At 43.6% G+C, this 16,205-nt stretch overlaps 1 protein-coding gene across 2 annotated transcripts in view; it reads right to left on the reverse strand.

The window, feature by feature from the left end:
- EXOC4 (exocyst complex component 4) overlaps positions 1–16,205 on the reverse strand; it is a 285,356-nt gene that overhangs the window by 221,787 nt on the left and 47,364 nt on the right. The window lies entirely within an intron of this gene.

The raw sequence follows: 16,205 nt of genomic DNA on the forward strand, positions 1-16,205 counted from the left end.
TTTAAGTTCTTTCCAAAGCCTCCAGCTTTGCCTGTGTGTTTTTATTATCAGAAGGGAAGAATTTCTGGGTTGTTTCCTTGTCTACACTCTCACAACTCCAGACTGGTTTCAAAGAAATCATTTCTCTTTCCCATAACGTTGATTTTTTTTTGTTTGTTTTTTAAAACACAAAATCTTGTGCAATTCAACAAACCTACGATGCCTTCTGCAGGTGTCTTGTTTTTAAGGGTCTAGAGATCCATCAAATAGATTTGATCCACAAAACCCACACCAGTCATCTTCACTTCCCTCCTACTGCCTCCTCCCAAAAATATCCCAGCTTATCAGCTTTTCTGGGACTTGATTTTTACATTTTAAGTTATTTGTGCCAAATAAACCCAGCTCCAACCTTGGCAGCCACACGGTCTGTTTGATGCTCTTCTTTCTCTTCAAGATCATTCCAAGACTGGACAACCGAAATCCAGCAGCCAGTCAGGAGTTTTGCTTCCTTTGCCTGTTTGGGATTTTGGAATTTGGGTTTTGCTTTACCTCCTTTTCTGTCCTTTTCATTATTTGATACTCAGCCTGCTCCTCTGGATGTTTAATCACAGAATATCCTGAGTGGGAATGGACCCACAAGGATCATCGGTCCAACTCCTGGCCTTGCACAGACATCCCAAAATCCCACCCTGTGCACCCCTGGGAACGGTGTCCAAATGCTCCTGGAGCAGCCTTGGGAATGTGCCCATTCCCTGGGAGCCTGCTCAGTGCCCAGCACCCTCTGCAGGAAGAACCTTTTCCTAAAATCTAACCAAAACCTGCCCTGACACAGCTTCATTCCCTCAAAAACCGCTTCACTCCCACTCCTCGATCCCCAGACAGAATTCCTGCCTACACCCTCCAACTCCTACGGCACAGGGGTTTTGTCCCTGGACGTGGCCCCTTCTGACTCTGAATTTTTCTCTCCCTAGACAGAGGAATTCTTTAAATAAAGGCATGTTCCTCCACCTCCTACAAAAAGTCTGTCTTCCATGCCTCGTCTGTAAACAGCTTTACAGATTCCCACTGACATTTGTCATCTCACCACCTTTGCATAATGCACTCTGTAATTTGGCTTTCTCCATCACAAGGGAATCCATCCACCTCGGTTTTATTTAACTTTGAGGTTTATTTAGTGTCTCCTTTTCATTCAGTGGCTTCATCTTTAACTTTTATGCCATTTCATTCCTCCTCCTCCTTGCAATATGGTGGTGTTTGCAAGTGATTTGCTCACTGATGGGGACAGGTAAATGGCAAATATTTACTTTACCACCCAGGACAAATATTTGACATCTATCACCACCCAGCTTTCAGCTGGATAAGAAAATGGTCCCTCTTGAATTATCATGACAACGAGATGCATCCACATAATACCCCTTCATCTGCCTCTGACTGAAGAGCCATCACGCATTTTAGACATTTCCATTTGTAAAGATAAAACTGGAGAAAATGTTTTCTTTGTCACTGTGTTACTACCTTTAAGATCTCATATTTAAGTTATATTTGCAGAAAGGGCCTATTATTCATTTTTCCCCTCTTAAGAAACAAAACAATAAAACCTCACTTACTCTCTCAAAAAAATAATCAAGTAAAAAATCTCCTTTATTCTGCGCCCTGAAGCTGTTGGGTCACTGAGCTGTCTTGCATTTTATCAGCAAGAAGGTGTCTCCTGCCTTCTCTAATTGCTCCCTACATTCTGTAGCAACTTCTCTACAAAATGTTCCACTTGAATCCAATTCTCTCAACCCAGGTCAGTGTTTTAAACTGAGGATTTCAGAAGTGCCTTAAACATGAATATCACGGGAGCTGAGCGACCTCTGGGCTCAAAAACTCTTCTCTTTTTGGGGGAGAGCCCATGGGTTTGGAGAACCAGAGAAAGAAAAACCCCAACACAACCAAACCCAAAAAATTTCTACTTTTCCCACATTGTCCTTCCTCTGATGGCAGGTTGAGGGTAGAACAAGATGGTCTGTATGATTCCATGATTCTGTGACTTAATTGGAGCTGTAAATCAACTTGGGTGCTTCTCCTCTTGTTGTTTCTCTTGTCTATTTAGATTTTAGGTAGGATTGGGATTTCTTGGGAATCTGTTCAGCAGGTCAGGAATGGAGTTTCAAAGGCAGCTTTTTGGTGAGAATAATGCCTGGATGCAGAACACTCAAATTCTTGGAGCAGTGAGATGCCCCTGTTTTTAAAAAAAGGTCAATTCCCCATTTTCAATGCAGGGTGATACAGGTAGGGCTGAAAGCACAGGAGAAAACGCTGTTACCCATTCCCATATGGAAACAGAACAGCACTGACACAGGTGTCTGGCTCCAGCAGTACACCCAACCCCTCCACTTCTTGAGAAATGACATTTTTAATCCCCAACGTGACAGGTTTTGTTAAGTAAATAATGAACTGTTATCCCCAGATCCCCCCGTCTGCAGGGTGACAAACAGCAGAATACAAATGACAACTTTATTTCCTTATCCTCCCGGTCCAGAAGTGCCAGGGATACTCAATAAAACACACTTGATATTCCATAGAACACACTCTGAACCTTGGGAGATTCAGGCTGGGCTGCTTCCCAGGAAAGAGATAGGAATGAGCTCCCACCACCTTCTGGAAAGGCTGGACTTGTTATTTATTATAAAAATATTGCCTATATCCTGCAGGGTGCTGGGCAGCCTGGCCAGGAGCCAGCAAAGCACTCAGGCACCGCTTCCAGCCTGGGAAGGGTCCCTCCATCAGCCCATCCCATTAATTGCTCCTCTGGATCGGGGCCAGGGCACTCCCCACACCATAGATCAAACCTCCCTGACAGCCCTGAGACCCCGACACGTGCAAATTCAGGCACGGGAAAACCCAGCCTGAACATCAGATAGGAACAGGTAATTTCTAAACTCTTGGCTCAATCCTAGAAATAAAAGATTTTGTGAGAACCTGTTCCAGTTCTGACAGATTATGGCACGTGGATTATTCACTTCTCTCAACAACTCACAACTTGCAGGGCAATACGGGAAATAAATCTCTCTATCCACCTCAAAATGCTCCTTTTCCCTCAAGTCTGCACAAGACTGATCTGACAGTGACTAAATTGAATTTTTTTCTGTTTTGCTCTCAGTAAACAGTTTGGAGAACCCCAAAATGGAATATGAAATTTAATTCATAATGTAAGATTTTTTAAACATAAATGAAACAGCTTTTCCTGCTGGCTGAAAACAAAGCCAACCATAGAGACAGGAATGCACCAAGTGGCCTTAATAAAACAACAACTCCCCAAACAAGAATATCAAACCTCCTCAAATTAGGCTACAGAAGAGATTTTAAACAATCTTCTAGATCTTAGGAAGCCCAAAACCTTCTCTGAACAAATGACTTCCAATTCCTCACAACTGCGCTCAGCAAAGGAAATCATCCCCAACACACAAAATCAATAGGAAGCATTGCAGACAATAATGCAGCAGTAAGGAAGGAGCAGAGCAGTAAATTCAGGGAAGATGGGCGTTTGGGGAATGAGGAAAACACACCAGGCAAGCAACAAAACAGCTCCTGAACAGCCTCTGCCTCCATCTGACACTCCAAAATAACACAGCTTGTTCCATCAGCCAGATCACAAGAGAACATAGATCTGAGAGGGCATTACAGGACCTGAGATCCAAAAGAAAACAACATTTAAATCCAAGATGTTTTCAATCTGTGCAGGAAAGCAGCAACATTGAGTTGTACAAGTTGTATTTACAACTTGAATGAATATTTATAGAGCACAAGCTCACCCTAGAGTGAAACACAGTACCATGGATAGGGAAATCACTAAAATATGAACAGATTATCCCAACAAAAGTGATCCTAATCCAACGATGGGGTGGTTCAGAAGCTGAGGGAGAAACCAGCAAGAGTTTGGGTGAGTGGAGAGGCCACACCTGGAGTGTCCAGCACAGGGGACAGCCTGGAGCAGAGAAGGCTCAAAACTTAGTGTGTGCCAAAATCACCCATTCTATGAATCTGTAAAAATTCAGATACAGAATGAGGCAGATAAAGCAAAAAAAAAAAAAAAAGTTTTCAACTCAAAGTCTCCTTTGAAACAAACACAACTACCCAGGGCCACTCTGGTGAGGATCAAAATGAAGAAGTCAGCTCTGCTTAAGAGAAACCCTAATTTGGCCCCAACTTCTTTTGTCCAGAGGGATGGTCAGGCTCCCAGCAATTAATGAACCCTTTTCAGGATTGCAAAAATAAGCTGAGGTTCAGCAAATACGTGGTGGAAATGATTTCAGATTCATTAAGTGCACCAGGCTCTGTCCTGCCACGTCAGCACATTGCTGAAGTCTCCCAGGCAGCCTTGCTGGCCTCCCTTGCAAACCCAAATTAAGCAGGTGCATAAATGCCAGCATCATCAGGATCTTCCTGAGGTGCTGGGACTATTTTGAAACCCTGACTATTTAGCAAGGCAAAAAACCCCCACAAATACAAATCAATTACAACGCAGTGCATCTAAAACATTCACATTCACCCCACATCCACCCCAGAATGATCAATCTTTCCTCTATAATGGACAAACCATTGCTTTCTTTCCCCTTCCTTAATGCCACATAAACACAACATCCCAAAAAACCCCAAACGTGGCACTGTGAAGCTTAAAAGGAACAACAACCCCTGCAACCACATTTTCAATATCACAAAGAACCTTTTTGAGCGCATGATGACACCCAAAAAACTCCACAAGTTTCAGTTCTCTGCTCGTGAAGGTATTTTAAATACTCTGCACACCTTCAGGAAGTTTTGCCTTTCCAATACCTCAGCCAAGACTACAGTGAAATGATAAGGACATTTTCAGGAATTCATGGGCACTGGATGACAGGGAAGGTCGGGGTGCAGAAGAGCCCCCTGTTCAATACAGAAGAAGCCACATGTCTGTTCCTCAAATAGAAAAAAACCAAACCCCTAAATTAATGAATTCCCCCTAAATTTAACTCTATTGCCCTACCCTGGATGTATTTCTCACTATGCTGCTCCTGTTCTCCAGCATTTACTCCTTTAGCAGACACTGAGTTACAATTTTGAGGGGGCTGTAGCTTGGAAATGTCAAAGGGATTCACATTCCTTCTACACCACCTTTCAAAATAAAGCCAAAAGCCCTCAAGATCACGAATACAGCACAAAATTATGCATCCAAAAGAACAATTCCCTACTAGATCACACAATAATCCTACACAGGCCATGAGGAAATGTCACAGCAGGCTGGTTTTAGACCATCAATTAATCTGTGAACCTTCAACTTGATCTTTAAGGAAATTGGTAATTTTACAGCTCACAGCAAAACGAAACGTAAAAGAGAAGAATGTTTAACCAAACCTTCAATTTGAACCCTCGGCCTTAAAAAAGCACTCCCAGAAAATGCCAAGGCTGGCACCTCCCAGGGGGCTGAGCAGCACACAAGGAATGACCCACCCAAGGCAACAATAAAGACTCCTCGAAAGGCAGAGCACATTTTGGTGACCTTGGAAACAAATTTCATAAAATCTCTGCGTCCCCTGCAGCTGCAGAATCCCTTCACTCCGTGTTTGATGTTGGGATTTTCGTCCAAGTGACTTTGCAGCCAATGTCAAAGCGTGTTTGGATGGACCGTGAGCACGAGGAAATCCTGCTGCTGCTGGAGCACAGAACACATTCCAGGTTGTCAGTGCAAAAATTCAGATTAACATCTGGCTAGTTCTCAGAAAACACAGTTAAGAGATAAAGCACAGGCAGCAGAGGCAAAACAGCAGATATGAAGCACGAATAACAAAGAACATCGCTCAAACTCAGTCTCTGAAGAATATTAAACCAAAGAACATTATGCTGAAAGAATCATTGCTAAGGAAAGCGGGATTTGGGAATATGAGGATCAAATTCTAACCTGCTTTATGCAACCTGCAACCTCAGAGAATTAGAGGAATCACACAGGTTGCTATTAAGGGAAGGCTGACTGTACAAATTCCTACAAATCACATCCTCTGATCTGCATAAACCCAGATGCACTGAGGCACCTGTTGCACAGAGATGATAAAACCACTAAATGGGTTGGGAAGAGACCTTAAAGATCAACTAGTTCCAACCCCCTCATCCTTCCAAACAGCTCCAAATACTGAGATTTGAAAATGACAAATTAATAATTAACATAAAGAGAGTCACAGTTCTGCTTCAGGCAAAGCGTTAACGAGTTGCTGGTGTGACAGCCCTGTCCTGAACCACACATGAAGGCAGGGATGGAATTTTCTCTCCTGCAATCCTGCTTCCCACTAAAAAGCTGAATCAGGATGCTCAAATTTTGCTTGCAGTGTGATGTTTTCCAGGGTTTTGGCCTGTCCCCACATCAAAATCAGAACCAAAACCTCACCATGCACTGAAAAAAATCCCATGCATTATTTTCACAAATGCACCTCCCCTTGGAATCCTTGGGGTTTTTTAAGAATCCTCTGAGTGTGAAGGCAAAAGTGCAGATTTCCTGAGAAATACTTTCAAATCTCTGTTTTCCAAGTGCCCAAGCAGTGCTGGTGAGCACTGAAGTACTGCAAGGCAGGCAGGACACTGAAAAATCAGTGTGGACCAGGCAGAGATGAACCCTCACAAACCAACACCTTAAAACTGGTCCCACTGGAAAGAAAGTGTCCTGTGGGAAAGCTGCAATCCCCTTGCATTGCAGATCTCTACTCAAAGCCAGGATCTGTGATTTTTAACAGGGAGGAATCAGCATCACTTTTTCTGAGAGATCACAAACTTTTCAGAGCATTCTCCACCACAGCTGTCACGTCCACAGAATCTCTGGGAACGTCTTCATTTTTCCACCCCAGGACCAAGATGGGCTCTAAGAGAAAGTCACCCTTGTGAATTAAAGCAAATTATCATGAGAGGAACAATTCAGAGGCACCATCATTTATCACTCTGGCAGGAAAAGGGGCTGGAAAATGCAGTTTTTCTAAGAGGGCACCAGGCATGTGACACCCTGATGAAGCAGCGGGGGAATGAGCACCAAGTCACTGTAATAAAGTGAGATCATCCTTTTATTGTGTCCCAGATAACTGAGTATAAATCTGCTGGCTTGTTCCAGTGTCCTTTGTCAGTAAAACCAGACAGATTTTGGGTATTACGCTTAAGGGACCACTCTGATTTATTTATTTACTGACCTGCTGGGAGGTGTAACTAATTTGGATTATTCTCCCTGTCACGGGCAGCAAATTCCAACTGCTTAAGCCTGAGAGAGAAAATTAATGACACAATTAACCTCTGTGCAATTGGAGTGAATCAGACAAGAGTCCTGCTCGTGTTTTCACCTCAGGTCAGCCCTTGGAAAAGGCGGCAGCCAGGCCATCCATCCAAGCTCCTGCTCCAAGCCTTTTCCAAAGGAGGTTCAACACAGGAGAAGTGGCCAGAAAAACAGCTCTCCTGCCTATTAAAAAAAATCAAAAATGACACTAAATGTTATTTTTCTTGGAGGTTTACCTTCCTCTACAACCATGTTATTATAATAAAAAATTAGATCTGGGATTTTCCAAAGAATCTGAAGTAATTAGTTGTCCAATTCCCACTAGATTGCCAAGGGAGTTAGATCCTAAATGCCTTTGGCTCTTTTGGAAAGCCTCATCCATCACAGAAATTCATAGGACGGTTCACCAGAAACTGCAAAAAAACAAGGCCTGAGTTAACAGTCTGGGAATTATTTTTATAGCACTTTACAGGGCCCCTCAGTCAACACGGCACTGGGAATAGTGGGCAGCACCACCACACTGTCCACGAGAAAAGCTCTGGAAAACAACATTTCACCCACAGGAACAGCGGCAAGAAGTGATCAGTGACATTGCAAGGCTCTGGAAAAATAAAAATAAAGGGCAAAGCTCCACTCAATAAAAGCACCAGGCCCACAGAGGGGAGCACCAGGGATTTTTCCTTCTCTCCTGGTGCTGCTCTTTAATATTTTGGGGTTTTTTTCCAAGCAAATGCAAAGCAGAGGAAGTCCAGCTTTTCTGACTGCAAAGAATGGATGAACAATGCAACACTGGTGTTCATTTAATCAGATTGCAGCTCCCAGCTTCACCCGGGGCACACCCACAGCCACAGTTCTTCGGCCTCTGCCAGTAAATGAAGACCCCAAAGAGCTTTCCAAGGCATTTAATTACACACCGAGAGTAGAATCACTGTGTACAGGCCACACTTAATTACCTGATCCCCTCTTGTCCCCCTTTTCCCAGGTGGAAATGGGTTTTCATGGCTCCTAGCACGGACACGGTGATTCCTCTGCAGTGGTTTGATTACAACCAACAAGGAACATGATGGTAAATCCTGCTGTTGTTTTTGTACTTATATTCTGTATTTTGACAGATAAGCGTCTTTCCTGTTCTAGAATCACAGGATGGCTTGGGTTGGAAGGGGTCTTGAAGCTCATCTCATTCTAGATCCTTTCCAACTCAAACCATTCCGTGATTCTCCTATTAGGAAAAATCCTCCAATCTAAAAGCATGTAAAACCAACCAAAAAAAAAATTAGTGAGATGAAACAAATTTAATCTTTTATTTTAGTTCAGATTTTTGAAATAGTCTTTTTGGTACACTTAAAAAAAAGAGGAAAACAGAACATTTATAAAGAAATAAAATATTAATAAGGAAATTTAAAAATCATTCCGGAGTCTGCCGATGTCATATTGGCACCTCCCACAAAGGAAGGACAATCTAACAGAGGGATGAAATGCAATCCAGATTTTCTATTCCAGCCATGAGAACAGAGGGAAAGCAGCTTCTCCCCAGTTTATTTGTGACAAATAAATGGAGTTTTAAGTGCATTTAGACGTCCAAGAATGCTGAACCCACAGAGCCATTACCAGAACACCGCTGAGCGGAACAGAAGGGTTTGGGGGCGGAGGGGGATTGGTTGTTCCCAACATGAATTGGGAGTTTGTCATTTCCCTCAGAACAGGCAGGCTTGGAGCTGTGCAGCCTCTCTCAGCCCAGAGAACACCAGTGAATCATCAGCCACTTGCTGCTGGCTTGTACAGACACATTTCCATGAGATATTTGGAAGCCGAGTGGCTAAAACTTGGTACAGCAAATATGGCTCAGGCCAAAAAATGAATATAAAGTAATTAAGAAAAAGGTTTCAAGGATGATTATGTGCTTAAATATTTTTTTCAATGTGCCCTGGCAGTGACGGACCCGCCCTCAAGAATCACATCCCAACTCAAGTCTTTATTATCCATCATTTATTATCTTTGTTTTATCTACTGAAGCCCTTGTGCACATAGAAACACAATGAGCTACTGCTCAAAACCCACCAAAGGATATTTGCAAAATAAAACCACTTCAAAAGGCAGCTGGTCAGCATAACCATAAAAAAAGTACAAAATAAAACACCAAAGCTTGCACATGAAGGTTGGATGGGGCATGGAGCAACGTGGGATAGTGGGAGGTGTCCCTGCCCATGGCACAGGGTTAGAATGAGATGATCTTGAAGATCCTTTCCAAGCCAAACCATTCTGTGAGAGAATTTTGGCTGATGCAATTCTGTAGTTTCCTACATAACAACAACAAAAAAAAAAGCCTTCAGGCCCCCCCCAAAATAAAAGCAGAGATTTCCTATCTGAAGAGAAACAGCAAAAGCTGGAAAAGTTCAGGAAAAAATAAGATTCTACCTTAGTATTTTGCAAATGTCACGCATGGGAAGCACAAGAAGAACAGCACAGGAGCAGAAAGGCTTTTAAGCAAAACAATTTCCAAACATTTCCCTTGGAGATCAGCTCCTCTCTCCCATTAGCAGGAATTTGCCTGCATGGATCCCTCTGCTCGGCTGGCAGAGGAGGAGTCCTGCAGGGAAGACATGAGGAGTTTTTGGCCTTTTTCCTTTCACAGTGGTTTGATGGTGCTGGGAAGGGAACGTGTCGCTGCCGTTAAAGCCACTCACACAGGGACAGAGCGTGAGCTCAGCACATCAAAAGAGAAGTTTTGTAGTCCTGTCAAACAGGGCCACAAATGCTGATGAACTCCTTGTAGCACCTCCTAATTCCAGCTGACAGCGGGGATGAAGTGCAGCAGACACCGACAGAAAACGGGAAAAAAAATCCACATCAGAGCTGACAAAACTGTTCAAAAATGGTTAAAATAAAAGATATGGCAACAAATCCTCAGCAGAGTTTCCATTTCTTCCACATCATCCCATTATTGATCAGCTCCAAGAGGATGAAGGTTACCAAGCCCTGTACAGGCTGGGAATTCTGCATCCTTTACTTCCAAAACTCCGATTCCTGCTGGAAATACAGACACACATCAGGTGTGATGGTCACTTCACACCCCTCTCAGTCCTTGTCAGAGAATATTCCAACTTGGGAAAGAAAGGCTTCCAAGTGGCATCACTGGGAAAAAAACTGGAAAAAACTCTGTTTTCTCAAGTTGTATCAATTAAAAAGAATTTAATGATGGCCCAGGGTTCACAAGGCACAGGTTTCGTGCCAGCTGCCAAATATCAAAGTAGGGAACATGTCATTCCCTATCCTGTATTCCCAACCTTTTCCTCTCAGCCTAACACCCAGCAGAGCTGACTTTGACTTTCACAACTCCACCAAACAGCTTTGTGAAATTATTTCTCCCTACAAGAATTTGGGCACCTTTTTCAGCACCTTCAGCAGACAGTTGAAGATACTTTTAACTCACATGGATTTAATTACTTGAATATTTAGCCAGAGACTCCAAAACCCCTTTAAAACTATAAAATAACTAAATGTGATCAACAATTAAAAGGAAAATCCACCTTAAATGAAGTTCAGAGCAGCTTGATGCTCTACAGCATGGAAAAAAGATGATGAATTTTTTCCTTGCTCATAAACCTGCAAATACTTCATTACAGGAGTTAATATATTTTTTTAAAGTCACCCAAAAGCTCATTGACCTCCTCTGCACTGAACTGAACAAGTGTCTGTGCGCTGCTCAAACAAATAATTTTTATTCTGGGCTTTACTTCTTTTGAACTTCAGCATAAATGTTGAGTGTTTATGAAATGCACTGGATCAACAGCTCCAGGATAAAAAAAGTCTCCAAACAAAAGTTGCTAATGCAGGAGTATTGGAGAAAAATTCTGCTCTGTCACCCTGCTAACAGAATTTAATATAAAATATGGCACAGCTCAGTTAACAAGGTCCATTCCTGGGAAAGAAAATAATCCAATGTCTGTAGCCAGCTCAGCTCTGGAGCTCATCCAGGTACCTGTTACCACATAATTCAGTTAGTTCTGAACACAGCTCAGCCTGGATCATCCAGTCAAAGAGAAAACAGATCGATCTGGGGCATTTCTACTTCATATTCTTTGTTTTTCAGGATGCCATTGCCATCTCCTGTGGATTGCATGAGATGTCTCTGCACTTCCTGACATGTTTTTTCACCTTTATCAAGGTCATTTCCATCACCCCAAATTCCAAGTGCATCTTCTTAAGGGCTTGAGAAAGGTACCAACTCATTTGCTGTTTGAAATCGCAAGAAAACCTCAATTTTCAGGCAAATTGGAGCAAATCTATGAAACATTTTAATAGAGAGGGAAGGCAGGACATTACAAACCTTCTTGGCAAGGCCAAAATTTAAAGAAATACCTTCCTGCAAAATCAGCTGGTGCCTTCCTAGATCCAGAAAGATGAAACTCTTCCTGGACCATGAACCTCCCCAGAAATTCTCATGCTCTTAGCAGCACATATTTGCAGAAAACACTGTAACACCCTGCTGGATTTATTCCTGCATGTGCTGAGCTCACTTCAAATAACAGGAGGAGAAAAAAGGATCAAGTGACCTACTCTAATTATTTAAATTCCATTTTTAAATGTAAGCATTCTGAGGAGTGGAATTCTCCCTCCTCACTTTCTCCTGCTAGAGACTGAGTGAAACTGTATTTTTTAAAGCTGCAGACAAATCCCTTTTATGACCAATGTTTTCTCGGTGAGATGAGCATTGATGAGACAAACCAGCCAGGAGTCCAAGGGCAGCAGTTCCACACACTTAAGACCATTTAAAAAGAATCACAAAGACTGTCAGGCCCATTATTTGGAGGACGACCACAAAGCCATTAAATATCTGTGGAGACACTTAGTGAAAAACAACTGCTTCAGGTTCAAAACATCACCTGGTGAACTTCTTAAAGGCAACAGCAATTTCAGATATTGCTCTGGCATTCCAACCAGGATTTATGGCTCTCATGCAAGGAGCTGATTTTACTTTCTAAGCATCAACTGTGCCACAAACAGTTCATTCAGCTTTTAGATGCGAAGGTTCAGACCTGTGCTGAGCCACCCAGCAAAAACCCCTTGGGTTCTCCATGAGCAGCCCCATGGAGCAGCTTCAGCTGATAGAAAAACCCTTCCCTTGCCAGGAAAAAACCCTTTCCCTTTCCTTTTCCATGGTTTATTCCCTCTCTCGCCTGCTCCTGTGCCAGCCCTGCCACAGTTCAGGGACCTGAGCGAGCAGAAAAAGCAGCCAGCAGCAAACCCTTGGCCAAATCAGCTCCCTCAAATTAGATTCCTGACAGGAGAATGAGCAGCGCTGCCAGAGCAAAGAAAACATCCTGGGCTGTGGAAAAGGAAGCACTGGGATGACAGCACAGCTGGCAGAGGCTGGGATGGAGCTGAAACCTCCCCACACCTTTCCCATCGAGTAACTGAGACTGCTGAACTGCAGGGGCTTTCCCCTGCTCACCCTGTGCGCCGAAGGGAACCAGTATTTTATGCCATTAATTTGCTTAAAAACCAGAGAGGGACTCAGGTTCCTGCAGCAGAGCCCTGAAATGCATCTCCAAGTGCTCTCCCAGGACTCCTGGACAAGTGTGACACAGCAAACGCATTTTAAATGCAGCATTTCTGCAAGATCACTTATACCAGACCCAGCTGTGAGGCACAAAATGACCCCATTTCCCTGCTCCCTCCATCAAATGCCATTCCTGTTTTTCAGGAAAGATACGAGGATGGTGGAGCATCCTTAAGAGAGGTTTCTCAATGCACAGTGTCTGAAATCTCCAGCTCTGCAGTAGCACAACAGGAGTGTGTGGGCAGAGAGGAGGCTTCAGTTCCTCCTTCCCCAGTTTCCTTATGTTTTCAGCAATGTTTGGGCTGCTAAATGACACCAATTTTGGAAAACACAGGAAAGCATTAGACAGAAAATCCCCAAAAAAGGAACATATTAGTTGTCAGTGTCTTCTCAGTAGACAGCCCACCAGAGAGCCCGCTGAAGATTTATGTCCCAGAGCATACGTGTGATTTTCCCTCTCTTCTGTGGGAGGATGAAAAATATAGACCCCTAAAAAATTGAGAATCATCAGCTACAAATTCCAGCACTAAGGAAGGAGAGATGATCTCCTCCTTGGAGGCAAACAGCTGCAGCCTGAGCTGTTAACAGGTCATGTCACCAACAGGACAAGTCTTTAGTAGCTTCTCCTGCAGCAGGGTCCTGCACCACTGCCCTGCCTCCTGTCCCTCCAGGCCTTGGCCCCAGTCCCTCTGCAGCTCTCCTGGAGCCCCTTTAGGCCCTGCAAGGGGCTCTCAGCTCTCCCTGGAGCCTTCCCTTCTCCAGGGGAACATTCCCAGCTCTCCCAGCCTGGTACAGAGCAGAGGGGCTCCTCTGGACTCATTCCAACAGCCCTGTATGATCCAGCACAGACACTGAATTGTCCCAGAGAACCTCAGAATTCCCTCAGTGCTTTATCCTGACCCAATCACTCACGTCAGCACATGGCTGCTGGAACACAGCTCCCAGTTCTCTCCAGCCAAACCCCTGATCCTACAGTACTGAGGCTGGTCAGGAGGATGTTCCACCCACTCGTGCACTGAAGAGCTCGATTAGCTCCACACAAAATGCTGAGTTAAAACTTAAAACAACTTTCACCCCTCTCCTGTTGATGGACCACCATGACCACAGACTACGCTGGCTCTGGGACAAGGAAATCACTTCAAATGGTGTTTTCCTGAACAAGGCTGCTCTAATATTTTGACAAACTGCTTATTTTTGTTTGTTTGTTTTCTAGCACTCCACTACCAACTGGAAAAGGTCACTCTGTCTTCTGTGTTATTCCTCCATTCTCAGAGAAGGTCATTTAATATCTGCATGTTCTGTACCTCAACACTGTGCAGGGCTGAGCCACCTCTCACCCTACACCACAGTGCCTGGTGCAGTTATTAGGGAGCTTTCAGAAATCCAGCTCCAAGAACAAGCTGCAGAAAACAACTCATTGCCCACAAAACCCCATTTCCAGCCCACCACGAGCTGCCATTGTTTTGTACAGACATGCAGAGATAACCCTGCTGTCCCAAATTTCACACACAGAGATGCACAATGCACACGTACAGAACGTTATCCCTGTGAACTGCACCCGTGTGATACTGTTCTGCTGTGGGGATGGAATTCCATTCATTAGGATTTGAAGGAATTCTATCACTTCCCTGAACCACTTCCTCCAAGTTTTCAGCCTCCCCCAACAGCTTTAAACACTTTTAAAACTGAGTTTTCTGCTCCCCCTGCTGCAGACATAAGATCTCCTCTCCAAAAATTATCCTTATTCAGAAAAGCAGGCTAGAAATAATTCAGGCTTTGGGATCAAAGGTTTTCTTCAACTCTAAGGTAAAAACATTTTAAGCCACTTGAGTGGAACTGAGGTACAAACACCCACAAGATTTTGAACAAAGAAATGCAGCATTTCCTCCCTTTCATGCCAGTCAATGCTCATCTCTTACCATAAACCAGCAAGAGATTATGGATCTTAAAGTGCTGCTTTTATGCATTGTAAAAGCTCTTTTGGAAGCTTTTCTGACTCCCCCCAACACCCAAGAGCAATGAAACCTTTTCAGGTGGGTTGTTGTGTTTTTCTTGGCACATCTTTTCCAGACATCTTGGTCAGACATTGTCTCCCCAGCACAGAAACAGTTTCACTCCTCACTGCTCACACCTCCACAGGCTTCAAGTTCCATCAACGTTGTTCAGGAACAGCCAATAGAAATCACTCCAAATTTCACCACACACCAGGACTGAAACCATCCCAAACTCCCACAGAGGATGGGAATATCCAGCCTTGATGTTCTGCTACACTGAAGGAAAAAATCTTGGGAGGATTCTTACTCCAAGCTTTTGTCTTTCTGGAGCAAAGTCTGCAGAACTCAAAGCTTAAAGTTTTTGTGGACCTCATGGATCACAGGAAGGTGGCTGCAGATTCTCCATTCCAAACCCATTCCACATGTCCTTAAATTTAATTCTTCCCTTTTATTCTACACTTCTTTATTCCCACTTCAATTCTGTGACATCCTTTTGTTTAGAAAACCCATCATGAACCTCTGGCTGGACATTCCCAAGCAAATTTTTGCAAGAACAGTATTGAAGGGAGGTGGAAGTTTGTGTCATGGAGAAAAGTGATCAAGATTTCTTTAATAATAATTCCTCTAGAAAGACAAATATGTGGGTGAGGAGTCAGTGGAGGGGATTGAGGGCCCACACCTTACATTGATCATGTGCAAGTATTTAAATTCATACCATGCACACGGTTGGGATGTTTTGTGTAAGCAAAAAAACTGCATCACTGCACAGCCAAGCAATCCTGCAGAGCAGCAGCTACAAACCAGCCCAAAACTGAAGAAGTGAGTTTGGGCAGGAGGCAGAGAACATTTTCCATCACCGGCCCAGAGCTGGAATGACCACCATGAATCCTTCCACCTCCTATAAATAATGCCTGGCTCACTTCTTTGACCTCCTCTATCACATCCCATGTGAAGTTCTACGTCTGTGCACTGTGTAAAAAGGTAATCCCCAAATAAATCAATCAATCTAATAAACATGTGTGAGCCTCACAGCAAGAAGGAGAGAACAGACATGTGACAGATGAGAGCTCTGCTGCTTGAGAGAGCCTCAGATCCCCAGGTGAGAGGCACGGCACCCGAACAAAGCCTAAGCAAGGTACAGCTTTAGTCTTTTGCAGTTAAGAGGAAGAATCAAACAAGAGTTTGCTGAAAACACGCCGGCAGCAAGTGTCTCAGCTGCCTATAACCCAACCATGATGACAGCAGAAGACAAGCCATTAGAGCTGTGACACTTTATAAGACAGGCATGACATGGTAACACAGAACAAAAATGTCACTTTGAAAGCTGCTGATAAATCACTTGGTAGGCAAAAGGAATCAACCTTTCCAAACACCATAAGGATGAATCCACGGGATTTTTCTTGCT

The sequence above is a fragment of the Corvus cornix genome, chromosome 1A (assembly GCF_000738735.6).
Source record: "Corvus cornix cornix isolate S_Up_H32 chromosome 1A, ASM73873v5, whole genome shotgun sequence".
Lineage (NCBI taxonomy): Eukaryota > Metazoa > Chordata > Aves > Passeriformes > Corvidae > Corvus > Corvus cornix.